This window comes from Cupressus sempervirens, chromosome 3 (genome assembly GCF_028749045.1).
Source record: "Cupressus sempervirens isolate cs-2001-9-10 chromosome 3, ASM2874904v1, whole genome shotgun sequence".
Lineage (NCBI taxonomy): Eukaryota > Viridiplantae > Streptophyta > Pinopsida > Cupressales > Cupressaceae > Cupressus > Cupressus sempervirens.
This window is the reverse complement of record NC_143120.1, coordinates 25,567,738-25,586,507: the sequence shown is the minus strand read 5'-3', so window position 1 is coordinate 25,586,507 and position 18,770 is coordinate 25,567,738. Positions and strand designations below refer to the sequence as shown.

The 18,770-nt window shown below is 38.4% G+C and overlaps 1 protein-coding gene across 15 annotated transcripts in view; it reads left to right on the top strand.

Annotated features, from left to right (window-relative positions):
- The first annotated feature begins 1,624 nt into the window (after positions 1-1,624).
- The window catches only part of LOC149564583 (uncharacterized), a 292,402-nt gene continuing 275,256 nt past the window's right edge, over positions 1,625-18,770 (top strand). For 3 of the 15 annotated variants that reach the window (XR_016361859.1, XM_089818134.1, XM_089818126.1), the window contains exon 1: positions 2,089-2,119. The gene's annotated coding sequence lies outside the window, so the exon portion shown is untranslated. Of the gene's footprint in view, positions 1,902-2,088; positions 2,137-6,471; positions 6,517-18,770 lie in introns of those variants that run through there. The other 12 variants (XM_089818135.1, XM_089818127.1, XM_089818138.1 and 9 more) reach the window with 7 other exon arrangements.

The window sequence follows — 18,770 nt, the reverse complement described above, 5'->3', positions numbered from 1 at the left end:
TCTATGCAAGACCGGATTGCATTTAATCAATTTTGCATCATTAACCTATTATTTATCCTTGATCAACTTATAAATTAATCATTTAGTTGATTTTATCTAAAGGTTTGACCACCTTATCCTAAGTTTTATTTAATTAGAAGAGCATGCTCCCTTTTAATTAAATAAACATCCAATTAAATAAACATGCCCTTTATCCTATGTGCATATAAAAATATATTTTTCTAATTTAAAAAATAAAAATAAAAAATTTTTGTCTACACATTGAATGTACATATTTCAAGGTGAATGAAATTTCTTTTTCCTTTTAATCTCATCCATCCTTTTTGCCTCTTGAAAATCTCTTTTGCATGGATAAGCTAAAGAACAAATCTCCACAGTTGCTTTTGCCTTGTACTCTCTAACTATCCAAATCTCTTTCAAATGATACTCTTTCCTAACTCTCTCATAACTTAGGTCTTCATGCTATTGTTATGTTGCTTCTTTGATTCTTGATTTCTTGAGCACTTGAGCTCTCACTTGCACTCTTGCATACTAGACTAGTATTTCTTTTTATTGCATTTAGCTTATCTCACACAACTTAACTAGGATGATTGTAATCTTCATCTTGTTAGCTTTGTTTACTTTCTTTGAACTTGCATCTATAACTAACTTAATCTTGCATTTTCATTCTAGCTAGCTTGCATTGCATTTTCATTTGAAGTTCTTGGATACTAGCATTTTTTCTCTGACTCCTTGAATCTTCCATTATATGGTGCACCTTACAAGGGTCCCCAGTCTTGGGTTCATTTGAGAGCCACTATCACATTACTTTGATTCTTGCATGTCATAGTCAAGACGCTATAAGTCACCTCTTGAGTCTCCTAAACCATGTGATCACTTGAAAATAATAGTTTATAGAAGTGTGCTCACATTTTAGCATGCAATTCTATTGTTGGAGAAAAGCCATAATGAAGCAACTTTTAGCTTCTTGAATATTCAATATAAAGAGAGAGCCTAGCAAAAGGCATGATTATTTCCTATTCACAATCTCCATTCAAGAGAGGAAGTAGTGTGTACCAACTACGACACATCTAGGTGGTGAAAAAGTTTCAAAAATTAATTGCTCCTATTATCGCACCGTTTGAACTTAAGATTCAACAATATATCAACACATGAAATATTCTCATATTATAATTAACTTACATTTATAATAAATCTTCTTCTTAATACTTCACCTAAACTAACTAAACTAGCTTATGCTAAAGGAAAGAATAAGAAGTAAATATGAAACTGAAAACTATTTCCTAATTATGATACACCTATATTTTTTTCCTTTCCTTTTCTTCTTTTACTATTTGTAGCATACATGCACTAAAAACCTAACTAGAACATAACACAACTTAAATTTATTCATATACATGAGAGTTTCATAACAAAAAGTGAAGACGCTCACAACTCGAGATAGAAAAAACGAGCCTCCACAACTGGTTGCTAAATGCATCACTCACACAATCATATGACCTATAAATATAATTTTACACAAAAGCCTACACGCATTGAAAAAGATAAATGTAGAAGGAAATATATACATTTTCACATAAATATTTATCCATATATGCTTCACACGCAATAAAACAAGCTTTGGGAATGTTACAAAATTGAAATTTCATGAGAAAAGATGCCCCTGCATTTCATATTCTTCCTAAACCGAAAAACTAAAATTATGATCAAGCATATTGTTGATCCCCAGTCATCATGTCACGTATACTAACAGTTACTATTGTCTCGCTCAGCTAAAAAACAATTGCTATCTCAAAATCTCTATCACAGCTCAATATACGAAACTATTCAGCAGAACCAGACAGAATGCATTTCTCGTTCTTCAAACAATTCTCTCGTTTCTTCTGTCATGATAGGATCGTGTATGTGCTCTTTTATCTTTTTTGGACCCACCTGGTAAATAAATTATACTCTATTGGATGAGATCCCTTTATCAATCACTACCATCTCGATAAGTCCCTTTCATGGCGATGACCATTAAATATAGATTTTAACTTATTCAATTCACTGAAATGATATCTATGGGGGGTGTGTCTTTGTACTTCAATTGATTTCCTGCAGTTCATGTAAGAACACCGAGGTAAAGCCAATTTTGAGGTTCTCATTTCTCTCTTTGTGTTGCTACTTTGTAATGTTAAGTTTCATTCCACAACTGGTCACCGCTTAAATGCTTTTTTAATCATGCCATGTTTACTATGAACTCAGGAATTTATTTTTTATAATTCTGTCTGGACTAAATTTGATATTGTGATGATTACCTGCTTAGAAGATTAGGGCAATCCAAACTTTATCACTATGCCTCTGAGTGTTGGAAGCCAGACTGCGTTAGTCTATACCACTGAATTTTAATGAGATAAGAACTTAAAATTGTTTTGGTCAAAAACTTTTACTGTATCTGATATTAACGATGGTGGTAAGGATAAACTTAACCGTCCAGATTTTCCTTCCTATTATTTCTTTGAATAAATGAGCAGAAATATGTAAATTTTAAACGAAAGAACTACCTAAATATAAATTTGTAAATACACCAGAGATTATTATGCTGGTAATAATTCATTAATATTGCTAAATGTCTTTACTGAATTTTTCAACTAAGACTGTCGATATGTTTTGGGGAAATATTGGCGAGTTCCGTACTAACTACAGATATAAACTACAAGCGGGGGATATCGGTATGCTTTGATAAGGAAGTAGATCTGCCATGTAAGAGTCAAAGTGATGTGAAGTAGATCCGTAATTTGAGATCTGCCAGATTACTGCAAGTCTTTAGAAAGTGATGTATCGGTTTTCTTTCTTCCAATTTGTAGTTTTTTATTTGCTTGAATAAGGGCTGCTATAACCAACTTTTTGACAGAAGGCTGGACAAAACCATGGTTTTCTGATAAAGATTAATAACACGTGAACTGATATTGAAAAGAGTATAAAAATGGTCTTGGTTTTGATGCTGGATTCCTTAGAGTGCTGTACTTCTGAACGCCATTAAAATTCCTTCATTCAGTCATTCTTGCAACTTAGATGCGATGCTATGTGTTTTGGGTTAATGGTTTTGTTTAACAATTATTTGACTCTTAGCTTTTGTGATTAGCTGTGCCTATTTATATGTCTCAAAATTGTTTTCTAAATAGCTTCTTTAAGTCTTTAGGAATTCTTTACAGAGTCTGCTAGTTTGAGCTTTTAGTTAAAGATGATTTTACAAGCAGTTGGATTTTAATTTCTACTCTCATGAGTGGGGTGTATATTTTGTACATATGTTAACATTCTTTTGTGAAGGGTCTCATTATTTTTGAAGTGGGGTACTTGTCTAGTCTTTGTGATTTTAAATTTTGAGTTGGGTGGGGTTCTATGGTGGGGCTTAAGCTCCTATTTTTCAGCAACAAGAGGTCCAATGAAGAAAAAAAATTGCTAGAATATTATCTAAAGTCTTTTCATGAAAAATAGAATCTACTTTTTAGGCTTTGCATATTTGAGAAGGTGAAAATGGTGCGGGGCTAGAAATTACCCCACCATCTTGGGAATGTTATCTGCCACTTGTCAATCATTTAAGTTTAGATTCCCATTGGGGAAAAACTTTGGAGGAAAATATTTTTTTCTTGTTTTTAAACTTTTATCACTGATGGAGTATAAAGATCACCAACAAATAAATGTATTGTATTCATGTCACCCCCAGTGAAATATCCCAAATGGATATTTGCTTTGCTGCTGTTATTTGTTTAATTATATAAGTTATATTTTCCTGTAGATATTTCTTTGATCTTATAGAGCTAGACAAAAGTTGCAGAAGAAGGTTTTTTCTTTTAATATTTTTCAGAATATAAGTATTACAATGAATAAATAACAATAATTGATAAAATAGAAGTGATAGATATCATATGCAGCAATACATACTATTCTGGAAATGATTCTAAAACCGTACCAGCAGAGTGTGATTTATTTCAGAATAGTACCAATATAAATTTACTTCAAACAAGGTTGACACCAGTTGAAGATGGGAACCAGCTACAGCCAAACAAATTCAAATGATAGAGCCCAAGCTGCTGCAATAAAACAACTGCATTCTACTGCAAATAAACACTCCAGAATTCCTCCTGCGAGCTGCTATAAGGAAAATCTAGGCTGAACCAAAGTGGTCACCTTCCCAATAAATCCAGTGCCTGCAAAGTGTGACTACAATACGAGAAATTGATCCTCTGCCATGATCAAACTGTATGCATAAGAACCTTCAAATCTGATCTTGTTGAGGGCTACATCCCAACAATTCTGCTCTCAACACTAGGGTTTGTGTCCTCAGTGAGGAATGCTCTTCTAGAGCAATTACGTCCAAAATAGGTTGACAAAATGATAAGATACTCATCTTTAGGTTGCCTTCTCCTTATATCCCCTCTCCAAGGCAATTCAAAACCTAATGTGGATTTCATTTGAACTTTATAATATAACATTATTTTCCCAATAAAGGCGTCCAAATAGAAGGAAATCATTACTTTATTAATGACAAATAGCTCCAAGAATCAAATAAGTCTCGACAAGTGATAATCAAATACTAGAGATTGAGCTCTTTCCAACGAGTTATCGCACATAGGCAAATCGATCAAAATGGAGCCAGAAAACTCCTTATTACTCCAAAATGGCTAAGCACTAGCCTTACTAAGTTATTAAAATGTTAACTTAGGAGAATATTTAAATATATTTGAATATTTCCCAAGTAGCCAAGGAACAAGCCAAACACCTCTAAAACATGAAACTGAGTTTGTCACCTGCCTATGATTGATGTTGGACAACTTGGGCCAACTAGCAATCACACCCTCAAATCTAGGGATACTCGTAAAATATAGAGAACACACCCAAATCTCCTAAAATTGAGACCAGGGGGTGATCTCATAGAACCTCAACTTTGGAAACGTCACCACCTCCTAAAAGGTAGGAATCTCCTCCTACAATCAAGGAACTGCCCCCTAAAATCAAGGAACTACTCTCAACTGATCTACTACTACTTGTAATACCGAATCCGGATGTTGAAAACCTTGACTGAGTCCCTGATCAAAACTAGCTTACAAGACTCCATAATAGGCTAACTCTCATGTCGCTCCTTGACAAAGCTAAAAAGGAGACATGACACCCAGCTATAAAGTTCATGAGACCAACAACCTTAAAAAAGTCTTAAACATCTCAGCAGCTTCAACTCAATTTTATACGAAGCCCGACTCCATAAGATCCCAACCTTAGAGATTTTACTTGAAATATTGATTATTGAGTTTTGGGATCTATACTTCCTATTATAAACAATTCTATACATTTTTCAATTGATTTGACTCAACTTTTGACTGGTTGAGCTTGGTTGATGAAAGTTGCTTTGGTGTTGAGTTAGATGGTTTTAGCTAAAGACCACCAATTTGATTTTAAAAAAGTGACTACTCTCTCCGTAGCCTTAATTAACTTTAACTTTTGACTTTTATTGCCTTGAATCTAAATCAAGATTCAACATTAAGTTTATTATCGACTATAGGTTTCGATTATTGATTTAAAAAGACTATTATTTTTTCTCTATAATTTTTGCAACTGATGTTTTTTTCAGTGATAAGTGTACTCAGGTTTAAAGGACCTAAAAACTGAAATTTTTTGTTTGTTGAGATGACTATTCTCAATTTCTGTTAACTAATCAAAATGGAAAAATGAAAATGTGACATGAATATAAGAACCAAGACTAAACAATTATTTTTCTACCTATAGGGAATCTTTCTTCTTTAGCTTCAAGCATATTGCAGTTTAAAGTTAGCAAATTATTAGTTGATGTCTTCCATCATTTATCCATCCCACTCTTAATTATTTTTGTAGTTATCTATATTTGATTTTCATTCCTTTGCTTCAGTGATATAATGCTTTTGGGGGTGGATATGATGCACAAATGGGGATCCGAAATATCAAGGATGGGAAAAAATCATGCGATAGCTATGTCAACCATCTTAAAGCAAGTTAGGAAAGCCTACCAAAGCTATATTATTAGGTCCCATTTTCATTTGGGTTGTTGTATGGGTTCAGTCCTAGTATTGGCTTGGTGTTGGATTGTGTATGCCAAGGGTATTGCCTTGGTGTTTGGGCTCCTTGTGGGTACTTCCTTTCTATTTTCACTTGAGTTGGTGTGTGGGTTTGATCTTGGTACTGGTCTAGTGCGGGTTCATTCCTAGGTAGGCCCAAGTATATATAACTTGGCCAACTACCTAATGTCTTGGTTCTACCAAAAAGATCTTTGACTGTGTGTGCACTAGCCATTTTTATTTTTGGTGTTCCACCATGTGCTAGCTAGCAGCGAGTATTGTTTACTAACTTTTGAACCTTTGCATTTTGGCTAAGAGAAGATAAAAAGCTAATTGCATCTTGATGAAACCCATTTTCTTTCTAACCAATTTAATGAATTTTGGGATTTTTATGCTTTTCTAGGTTACTGCTTCCCAAACTTGAAGCTGATACGGCATCAACATGTGGGTATCTTCTGCTTCCATTGGCCTCATAATGTCTTGATATAAGTTTGCAAGCATAAAAAAACCTAGCGTGGCTTTGAAGATGTACAAAATTTTCTACTGTCATTTATTTCATGCACAAAATGAATTATCTATCTATCTATCTATCTATCTATCTATCTATCCATATATGACAAGCAGAATAATGTCAAAGTTTCACAATGATTAAAAACTGAGGCCCATCCTTTGTAGTGTAAATAAGAATGCATGATCCTAAGCCACAATGCTTCCCATATATATTTTGCTTAAAGAGAGATCAAAATATGTGTCCTTATTTGATTCTACTAATGTGCGAAGAAAATATGTTTATATTATGAATATGAGATATTCAACTATTCTATATATTGGCAATGTAATTGTGGTATCCCACCCCAAAATTGCACAATCAATTCCTTTATTTTGTCAAACGCTGTACCACGGTAATGTCCCCAATAGGATACTATCTACAATTACAATTTTTAAGTCACTTCACAATTCTCATTTAGGGGTCCGCACAATGTTCCCTTTAAAATTATTAAAATAATATCCAAGTTAAACATTATATTTAACTTTAATAATAGTGTTATTTCAATTATAAAGCTCTGGACTAGAATTAAGCATCAAATAATAATATCCAGGTGCTTGCTGGACAAAACTTAAAATAGAAACCCATACATGGACCCTGTTGGCATTCCTCCCATGACTTTTTAAACATAGAAAGTATGGCCAATGAACATTAGATCTACAAATCCAAAAACAAAAGTTACTGCATGCTGAAGTCAAGGGGAAACTGAACCATGAACAACTGCGGGAAATAGCAGCTATTATAAATGGTAACTGTGAAAAATAGTAAGTCAGCCTAGACTCCCAATCGATTGAAATTGACACTAAAAATAGTAAGTCTTGCTATTAGTTGTCCAAAGTCACTCCAAAAAGTGTTGTTCAACACCAATACATCCTCTAAGCTCATTGGCGACTTCAAAATCCCCCTCTGAATTGTCTAACATAAACCTTGAAAAATAGTACTAGCCTCTTTGCAAGAGTGGGGACATTACAATAATGTCACCTTCTTAAGCCTAGTTAGTTTGGTGACTTATAGCCTATTTCTTGAGTGCTTGTAGGCTAGGGGACTGCAAAGTTCTTGGAGAACACAATTTTCACATTTTAGGATTTCTATATATGGAAATGAGCTCAATGGTCGATGTAGAGTGCAATGACACTTTCAAAAGTGTCTTCTGACATTTGGGGTGTTCTCCAAATTTCTTGGAGAGAGGGTCAATTTTTAGTAATTGACCCTATTGGCTCGATTATCATCTTTCTTCAGTTTCATCATGGTGTGGTTAGAGTTGGATTTCACCAGTTCTTTTCGTAACTTAGGCGAAATAATTTAATTATTTACTTACTGATGTTATATTATTGAATTGACAACTCAAGTGTTATTTCACTTTGAAAAGGTGTTTATGTTTCTCGAAGTGGAGGCCTTGGAGAAATAAGGGGCCTTTGCACTTGAAAAGTATATTAATCTTTTAAAATGTCATTTATGATGAAAAATATAATTATTCCATGATTTCAAATTGGATATTTTTCTACCAAAAGTTATATAAGGAGGTATTGTGGATCATACTTACATATGCTAATAAAAGCTATTGTCATGCTACCAGATTGAACACGGGTTCTTCCACAATCTTTTGAAGATGAAAGCCCTCTAGGATTTCTAGTTTCAAGGACCAAACCCCCTAGCTAGATGGATATGATTTCATTCAAAGGCTACCATTGTGCTTTAGATTGGAGTTTCAAATTTTCATTTTGTAGATATGGAGATTTTTGATGTTGCAGATTGTTTGTGATTTTTGATAAAATTTTGTAGAGTTTTCTGAGCTTGGAGGAGATTTACTTTTGCTGGGCTGTACCATTCCTCCTGGCAGGCTTTACCAATCATTGCTGAGTATTTGTGGGTTTATCTCTAAGCTGGGGTACTTTGTTTATCTATTGTTTGAATGCCATTCCTTAGACTTTTGCAGGGTGAGCATCATTGAGGGTGTGGGAGCACATTTAAGCATGGCTGTACCATTATACCTTGGCTGGGTGAAGTGTGAGATTGTGGGAGGAAAGTGCCTAACTTTTAGGTCATATTCCTTGATGTATGGGGTTGCCTAGGTTTGCTAATGTGTTTCAATTTGGTTTGGCACGGGAAAATGATGTTTCTACAGAGTTATGATGATATGCCTGAGTTTTTGTACCTGTTTTTCTTGAGTATTACAGATCTGCACCTTGCCGGTCAGAGTTACTGTTCTGATATTATTTCTTTCCAGTGTTATTGAAATAAGGTCAGGCATGTTTGAGTAGATAATTATTTCTATATTTATATATGTTGGATGTTGTCGGTGAGCTTTTTGGGTTGATACTGTTGTTGTCTAGACTACTATAGTGTTATCAGTCTATTTATAGACTTGGCATCACCTTTCCAATTATCCATTAAGGTATATTGTTGTCAATTCGAGTTGGGTGGGCTTGTTCTTCATATTGTACATTGTTTATGGGTATTTTCAGCAGCTGTTATTTAGTAGTTTTTCATTACATCAGTTTCTCCGTGTTTATTTGCTTATGTGCTAACATTGTATACTTTAGATGGTCCTACAACTGAAGAACTTTCCATTTCCTAAGCATTGCTATTGTAACACTAGACAGTATGTCAGTGAGTGGGATTTGATTATTGCTAGTACTTACCCAATAGAAGAAGTGGTTTTTTGTAATTTCTCACCACTGAATACGTGAAAGGAGCAAGGGGTTTTCTTTATTCTAAGTATTTGTGTAAGCTTACGGAGTAACATTAGAAGCTTCAAATGGCCCTACCTAAGAGCTATTCATTTCTTAAGCATTGTTATTGTAACAGTACATGTATAACTGCTAGTAAGTTGGATTTAATTATTGCTACGAATACCCCAAGCAGATGTATAGAAACAAATTAGGTAAGTACACAATAATAGACCATCAAATTAGAGCCTTCCCGAGACAATAGACATGAAACACATTGTGTATCTTGCTGTCTGTTGGGTGGATATTTTGCAACCGACAGTTTTGGGTAAAAATCCAGTCACAAACTAGGATGACCAGCCACAGTGTGTGAGACGAAGTCTCTCCTACCTTAAAGGGAATGCTCCCCCTTCTCACCATTCCTTGGATCAATTCAAGGTAAGCAAGAAGTCGAGATTTTACAAAATGGGTGTTACCAATATCCTTTCTTCTTATCTTTTAAGAAAGAATCCACTTACTCGTGGAGCGAGTAATGGGCAGGGTGAATCTCTAACTTCACTTCTATCAAGAGTTGGAAATAGTGATACTGATAAACCTTCACTAACTCAAAGGTTAGCTAAAAATGCACCGGTTTGGCTCTGAGTCTGGTCGTACTTCTATATGGAAAAGCTTTACAATTAGGGCATAAAGACTCTTAAAAGTAAGAATAACTTAACTATTTGGCAAATTAAGAACGAAGAATAAGCTATAGACAAAGCTTCTAGCTATGCGCTTCCACAATTGCTCCTGGTCAAAGCTCTGACTCCAATTGCTTCTTAACTCTTTTATATTCAATTCACGAGATACAGTTACCAATAACACAAGATAACATGAATCAAAGATAGCTTAGATGAATTATAGACAAAGCTAATAACTCACACAAGTAACAATCTCACTCAATCAAAGCTTAGTCTCAAATGCTCCTTTGTATTTACTTTCTCTCAAAATAGTGTTACACAAACAGAGTTCTGCAGGCACAATTTCTCCAGAGCTCTCTTGCATAAAGATAGAGATGATTTTACAATGAGGGGGCACTCCTTTATATAGACACACGAGTTGAGAAAAAGGTGGAGGAAAAAGTGGGAGCAATGTTGTCCGGAAAAATGGGTAGTTAGATAGTTACCGGTGTAGACACGGTTGTGTCGTTTCATTGGCACCGTTTCGGACATTATAAATGTCATGAACACTTATGTATTTTGGCATCATTATCATTGTATGAAATATCATTGTTGTTTACGGAAAGCATTTGATAAATGAATAGTATTTTGCATTGATTTTATGGTTCTTTCTTGTTCACCCCGCTGTTGCTAGTTTGAATTTGGAGTAGTATGGAAGGATGAAAATAAATGGGAATAATAGTACAAGACAACTGGAAGACGAATATGATGGCGAAGCAAATTTTTTTGAAGGAGAGCATGAGGCAACGCAAAACTTTCACATTTTGTACCACGTAGGTCTTAAAACTTTCATACGGAGAGAAGATGAGGAGAACGGGGTTACGCTAGACAATGTATGGGATGCTATGCACGCAAGCCCAACTACGAACAAATTTTTAGACCAACTCCTCTGCCTGATTGCACAAGCCTACGTGGCATAGAAGAGACGTAGGGAGGAAGTAGAACATGAGGAACACCATCAAGAGACCCTCAAGAAATTCTGAGGAGAGAGATGCACGATGTCGCAAAATGAAACCATGAGCTTTTGAGCTGTGGAACTAAGAACACTTGAGTCTATAACTGTTGCTTGAGTTGACACATGATGTATATAAATTAAATAAATAAAAGAGTGTTTTGTTTTGTTTTATAATGGTATATGTCAAATGCTCAATCTTTTAAAAAAGAATAGGAATTTGAGGGAAGAAATCGATGAATTACAGATTGTGCGTGGGGAAGCCAAACGATGACAGAGAAGAAGACAACTCGCCGAGGAACGAACTGAGGGGCAAGCGGAGAAATCTAGTGTGGTGGTCATAGTGGGGTTCACAAGAACTAACGAAGGGTGTCATATTTCGCTGGAATGGTGGGGACAGAGCAACGAGGAGTTTCTTGAGGAAACATGACATAGATTGGCATTGCTTGAGGAGACAAAGGAGCAATTTTTACATTCATCCCGTACACCACTACGAGAGGGAAACTATGAAGTAGGAGAGGAGACGAGGCCAACAGAAGACACCGGGGCAAAAGGAACTGTTGGAGCGGCACTGCACAGTAGTCAGAGTAACCCGCTAGGACCAACTTCTAATAGTTCAGCGACATGATCTAGTGGTAATCAAAGTCAAAGGGCAAGAAGCACAATGTCTCAAAAGCAAAAACTCCCGAAGTTCATAGGTGACGAGAAGGAAGATTCTGTGCGGCATCGCCGTATGTGCGAAACTATATGGATGGCCAACTCAATCACCAATGTGGACGAGTGGTTGCACTAGTTCCCTGCCATCCTATGGGGAGTGGCCATGAATTGGTTCTCTGATATGGATAGGGAAGAATTGCCACATGGGATGATCTAAAGAAAGAATTCCAAGCATAATTTCGACTACTACGGGACGAGAACGAGGTTGTGGTGGAAATCTACAACTGTAAACAAGGGAAGGACATTGTTCAAGCCTATAATCGAAGGCTCAGAGATCTTAGCATGATGGGTACCCAACTTGTAGATGAACTAAAGAAACGTTGATTTGTAGAAGGCCTTTGTGGGGCATTGAGAAAGAAAATGAAGATAGTTCCGCCCACATCATATACAGATGCCTATGATCGTGGCCTAAATCTAGAAAGTGAGAGCAAAGCAACAATGAAAAAGAAAAAAAAGAGAAGTCAATCCTCATCCTCCTCCGAGAGCGATGAATCCTCTAACAAGGGAAGCAGTGCAGACAGCGAGGAGGAGCCTAGCAAGAAAGTACAAGCCCTCCAAAAAGACTTGGAGCGAATGAGGAAAGAATTCAAGTCTATGAAGGCAACTGGCTGCATGGAAGAAGGAGAAATTTGGTGTATGGATTGGAAAGGGAAAGGACATTCAAAGGGAGCTTGCCCTAAAAAGGCAATGTGCGATATCTGTCAGATCTTGGGTCATTCTACAAAGGAATGTCCGTTCAACATGAAGACTAGAAGCCAATAGATACTATTCACACAAGAACAACCATCCACTTCTGACACTAATAGTGAGACCTAGGGCAACAATAATGCCACATCTGGCGGCTACTGGAACAACCGCCGAGGAGGATGGGGTGGGAATGACAACAGGAATCAGATATAGTATGATTCCAAGGGAAGGCCCATAATTCAATGCTGGGTATGTAACCAATGGGGCCACTTCACTAGAGAGAGTCCGAAGAACAACACTCCTCAAAAATTATGTTGATGGTGTGGTCCAGGGGACCATGAAGATTCTAACTGCCCAAAACAAGTAAACCTCCTTAACATTGATGAGGAGAAAGTTCTTGTTGTCACTTGTAACCAGGCTACCTATCTTGAATCCCGCATGGAGAAGCAAAGATTGCTGGAGGCACGGGAAGACGTAGAAAGGGCAATGAAGGCTACGAAAGATACTGTTCTTGGACGATCAGAGGGAGAAAACGACTTGATCAATCGGATGCTACAAATGGAGGTGCCTGTTAGACTGTAAGACCTATTGCAAACGGTACTGCAACTAAGGATGACATTATTAAATGCCCATGCAAACTCATTGTAGATGAAGGAACAACCAATAGTACTAGGAGGGTTGGCCATGGAGCCCATGTTGTTGACAGTAAGCAATGACCGTCATCTGATGGTGGTCGAGATGGGAATCCTTGGAACCATCCTGACGGACACCATCGTGGATGGTGGGTCCGAGGTGAATGTTCTTCCCGAGGAGACATGGAAGAAATTAGGCAAGCCTACCTTGTGGCCACCCACATTCAACTTGCTCGACGTTGACCAGTACGGGATAAAACCCCTAGGGACCTTGGTGGCTCAACAAGTAACTGTCGGGACGCAACCATTTGTGTTAGATTTCGTTGTGATTCCCTTGAAGAAAAAGGGATATGACGCCATTGTTGGAAGAAGATGGCTGGTGGCCATGAAAGTAAATCACAACTGGAAGAAGAATATCTTGTCAATGAAAAGTGGAGGGTGAAAGTTTGTTATTGATCTCCGAACTCAAACAGTAAGTGAAGAAAGGGCATCATTGTCGGAGTCCGAGTTAGACGGAGAGCATTAGACATGAGGGACGAATGGTTTCGAATGACAAAGGCGTTTTAGAATTGGAGTAGTGTTTAGGAGATGAGATCAATTCATTGAATGGACTTTTCCATTGGCAGGTGGAAGACTACAAACTCTTCCATACGTACATGCTTGGCATCGAGGAGCCAAAGATGAGGAGGTATTCCCACCAAAGTTCGTGGAATATAGAGAAGAAAATGTGGAGATCAATGAGAGTCCCACTCATTGCTTTGAAGGAAAGGAGATAAAATACGAAGAGCTGTCTGTAGAGGCTACTAATCTTGGTGACACAAAGAATCCGAGGAACATACTCGTGGGAGACGACTGGAACTCGGTACTGAAGGCTACGGCATTCAAAATCTTTATGGAGTACAAAGATGTATTTGCATGGACTTACAAGGATTTAAAAGGGGTCCCACCAGAGATGTGTGTCCACCGCATACAGTTGGTATTCAGAGCCATACCTGTGCAGAAGCACTCGTACAAAATGAACAAGAACTACATAGCCCATGTAGATGAGGAAATACAACGAATGTTGGAAGCCGACATAGTATTCAAAGTTCAAACAAGTGAATGGGTGTCACCAATTGTAATATCCATGAAGAAAGACGGGATCCAAATCCGGATATGTGTGGACTTCTGGTGCCTCAAAGTGGTCACAATAAAAGATCCCTTCCCAATTCCATTCACCGACACGATTCTGGAAGAAGTGGCCAGACGCGAGATGTATTCCTTCATGGATGGATTCTCTGGCTATAACCAGATCTCCATTGTCGTAGAAGGAAAACTGAAAACTACTTTTGTGGTGGAGGATGGAGTGTATGCGTACAACCAAATTCCCTTTGGATTGTGTAACACACCTGCCATGTTTGAGAGGATCATTTTGCTCATATTTGACAAAATGTCGGTGGGCAACTTCTGAGCATTTTTGGATGATTGGTCCATTTTTAGTAGATAGGACAATCAGTTGAAGGCACTCCAGGAATGTATGGAGAGGTGTCGACGGGCAAGGCTAGCATTGAATCCAAAAAAATGTCGGTTCATGGTTCCTCAAGGAAAACTACTTGGGCACATTGTTTGTAAGATAGGATTAAAAACTGACCCCAATAAATTAAGGGTGATAATGGAAAGGAAGCCCCGACGGAGGTATCTAGAGTCAAGCCTTTTCTTAGGCACATTGGGTACTATAGACGGTTCAGAAAAAACTATGCCTGAATTAATGTCATTTGATTTCCACAATCCATTAGTAATGTCATGAGAATTTCTGGAGTTTGATTGTGGAGTTTGAGAATGTCATGAGAAAATTACGACACAATCAAACTCCAGAAATTCTCATGACATTATGCCTGAATTGCTCTGCCTCTGGACAAGTTGACACGGAAAAGAGAACCATACATTTGACATCTGAGCAGGAGACCGCCTTCACAGAATTGAAGAATAGATTGTTGGGGGCACCCATATTGGCATATCCAAATTGGGACAAGGAGTTCCACGTCCACGTGGATACTTAAAACTTTGCCATAGGTGCAACGTTGGCACAGACTTGTGACCATGGCTTCGATCACCTAGTGTATTTTGCAAGTCGGCTACTGTCAAAAGCCAAGAAGAATTATAGCACCATTGAAAGGGAGACTCTTGGGATGGTGTACTACAAAAGTTTAGACATTACCTATTGGCTACACCATTTACCTTTTACGTGGATCACCAGGCATTGATGTACCTGGTGAACAAACCAATTATCCAAGGCAGAATTAGCAAATGGTTGTTTCTACTATAGGAATTCACCTTCACCATCATTGTTCGACTCGGGAAGAGTCATGTCATTACGGACCAGCTCTCCCGAATTAGGTCCAGGGAGCCACTGGAAGGGGTCAATGATGATTTTCCAGATGCACACTTATTCAAAATCGCCGTTCTTCTAGGGTGGTACAAGTCTATCAGGGAGTATCTATCCACGTCTCAATTTCTGAGAGAGATGCCACCAGGAAAACGACGGAAGCTAGTTTTAAGGAGCCAAACTTTCTAACTAATAAATGATCTCTTGTACAAGATGGACCCTGATCAAGTGTTGTGGCGATCTATAATGGAAGAAGTGCAAAGTGTTCTAAGGAAGCACATGAAGGTCCGATAGGCAGCCACATGGGACCCGACACAACAGCACGAAAGGTTTTGCTTGCTGGGTTATGATGGCCGACACTTTACAATGATGCATGAAAATGGGTGTTGAGCTGTGATACATGCCAGAGAGCCAACAAACCACTCAAGAGGGACTTCATGCCATTAAACCTGTCCCACGCCCAGGAGTTGTTTGAATGTTGGGGACTAGACTTCGTGGGTCCATTGAAGGTGAGTAGGGCTTGGTGTTGCCAATACATAGTGGTGGCTATGGAGTATTTAACAAAATGGGTAGAGGCACGAACACTACCCAACAACTTTGCAATTAGTACGACTAAGTTCTTGTATCACACAGTATGGCATATCTTCTTAGTTGACAAGTGATAGAGGGGGTCACTTTGTCAACTACGTGATCAGATTATTGACAACAGAATTCAAGATTTTTCATTGGTTTTCAAGTCCCTACTACCCACGAGCCCAATGGCTAGGTGGAAGCCACAAATAAAATTTTGGCGGCCATTATATATAAATCACGTGGTGTCGAATAGGCAGACTGGGAGGAAAAGTTGCCTTCGGTGCTGTAGGCCTGCCATACCACATTCAAAGTCACAACTAGACAGATGTCGTTCCAGTTGATGTTTGGCCAAAAAGCTATGGTACCAGCCAAATTTATGGTCCCAAGTCTATAAATTGCAATTGAAAATAGACTTGGAGATATGGAGAGTTTACGTGAATGCCTATACCAACTGAATAAATTGGATGAACGTAGATTAATAGCGCAATGGGCAATAAAGGTGGCATAGACCCATCGAAAGGTGTGGCATGACAAACATTTGAAAAGAACAAGGTTTCAGCCAGGCCAACTCGTGCTTCGGTACAACGGCAACAACAAGATAAAACCAGGGAAATTCAAGGTTAAATGGCTTGGACTGTATAAAGTGAGAGAAGTTGGTGACAATGGATCCATAAAACTATGGACCTTGGACAGGTGCGAAATTCCCAACACCATCAATGGATCGAAGTTAAAAATTTACCAGGAATGAGAGGGAGGCGAAGTAAGGGGTCATCGCAAATTAGAGTTAGTTGATTAAAAAGAAAAAAAAGTTAGGCTGCGGACATATGTTTCCGTGGAAACTAAGTGTCCTACAGACATATAGCTTCGCAAGCACTAAGTGTGCTATGGACATATGTCTTTGCGGACACTAAGTGTCCTACGGGCATATGGTTCTGCAGAGATATATGTGGCCATGGACTGTGGTGCCGCACAACAAAAATATACGCTATCGCGGATGCAAAATATAAAGCCACGGAGTTGATCTAGATATATGCCGCGAAAATTTTTTAGTGACATGAAGTATCTGCCATTCTTCCACAATAATTGCCTATGATAATCCACAGAAAGAAGTAAAGCCGCGGGGGGGGGGCGGCAAAGAGTACCTGAAAAGGAAAAGGGTATTTTGAGGAAAGAAGAAAGGGGTGTCCGCGGAGAAAGTGTCGTGCCCCTGTGGAGGAAAAGATGAAAGAGTGTTGCATGAAGAAAGTAACCAAAAACAACAACATGAGCAAGTAGAAAAGAAAGAAGCCACGTTCCATGGGAGAGGAAACATATTTCAAAGCATAGCGTCTGTGAGAAATAGAAGAATATCCGCAGGGAAGTAAAAGACAACAAAGGCATTTAGTGTGGGAACTATTGCCATCAGAGAAGCACTACCGTGGAAGACAAAGAGAGAGAAAACCCTAACCATTTCTTTTGGATACATTAAAAGAGAAAACAAGTGACCATTACTATGGAGTTCATAGGGAAAAGAAAACAGTGGAGAAATCGGTTGAAAGAAAATATGAAAAATAATGCCAAAGTGTTGGCCTCCAGAGTTCGAGTTGCAGGGCCGACAACATCTAGCAACAAGGAACAGAAAGTGAATGCCGACCTATCACACCTCACAGTTCAATTTGAAGGCTTGAATGAAAGCGAGTGCCGAAGATGGTGGCAAGAGATTGCAAATACAGATTTAATCAAACAAATTCTTATATGGGTGCAAGTACATTGGCCAATACAACTCCCTATATTTTCATTCGGCTATTTGAGTCGATCCTATGAACTATGATAGAAACGTACAACAAGAACAACAGGACAAGTACATTTTTGTACAAGAAGTAGCGTATGACAGTCTCTTTCAGACCGCGAGATTTTAGTAGGGGTTTTGGCATTCCTGGCCAAGGAGGTTGCAAAGTGGTGACCAAGAATCACAAGTTGCCACAAGAATGCAAGGAATATTGGGGTAAAATTGGTGGGCCATGATCTCACACAAAAGGAAATGGAGTCTGTGGGAAGGGTAGCAAGAGTCGAGGACTATAGAGAGATTTCATTCAAGAGGGCCATTGGAGATGTATTATGGATGTAATTAAAATTAGGTTGACGGGGACAAGTAGGGCCTTAGATATCGCTTTGCCTCAGATTACATTCATGAATGACATCATGAATGGTACCGTGTATGATTGGGCCACGGTCCTCGTCGACAGGATGGAGGAGTTTATGACATTACATCATCGGACAATTTTTATGCCACATCATGCCATCGGCTTGTTTCTGGAAGCAGCCCTTCATCAAGTTCTAATAAACAACTTTGAAGTTCCACCAAGGGGGAAATTGGTGCTAGGAGAACCTCCAGTATTCTACTGGAGTCATTTAGATATGGGTGGAATCAAGGCCAGTCAGAAGAAGGTATTGCAAGGGTTGGATGCATACAGGGACACAGACAGTGGAAGGGAGGAAACCACAAAGAGCAATGGAGCCGATTCCGAGAAAGAGAGTACCTTGGCAGAAGTTGGGAGCGATGTGGTAGTCGAAGGGTCCACATTTTTCACCCCTCCTCAGTTGCTAACTTTGGTACACTTGACAGCCACTACCTCGCTTATTCCTTCGTTTGGCCAGAGGCATACTCCAGTTATCATGACTCCACCGAAAACCACGACAGATGTTGTGATTCCACAGAATGTTTCACCGGATCTAGTTGCACCAGCAGCGCCAACAACAGAGTTAGTAGAGATGCACGCGCCAGAGCCTAAACCTCAGGTTCAACTAGATGTGATTGGCTTTGACGCTGTGGTCACCATATATTCATCTTTGTTGGCTGAAGCC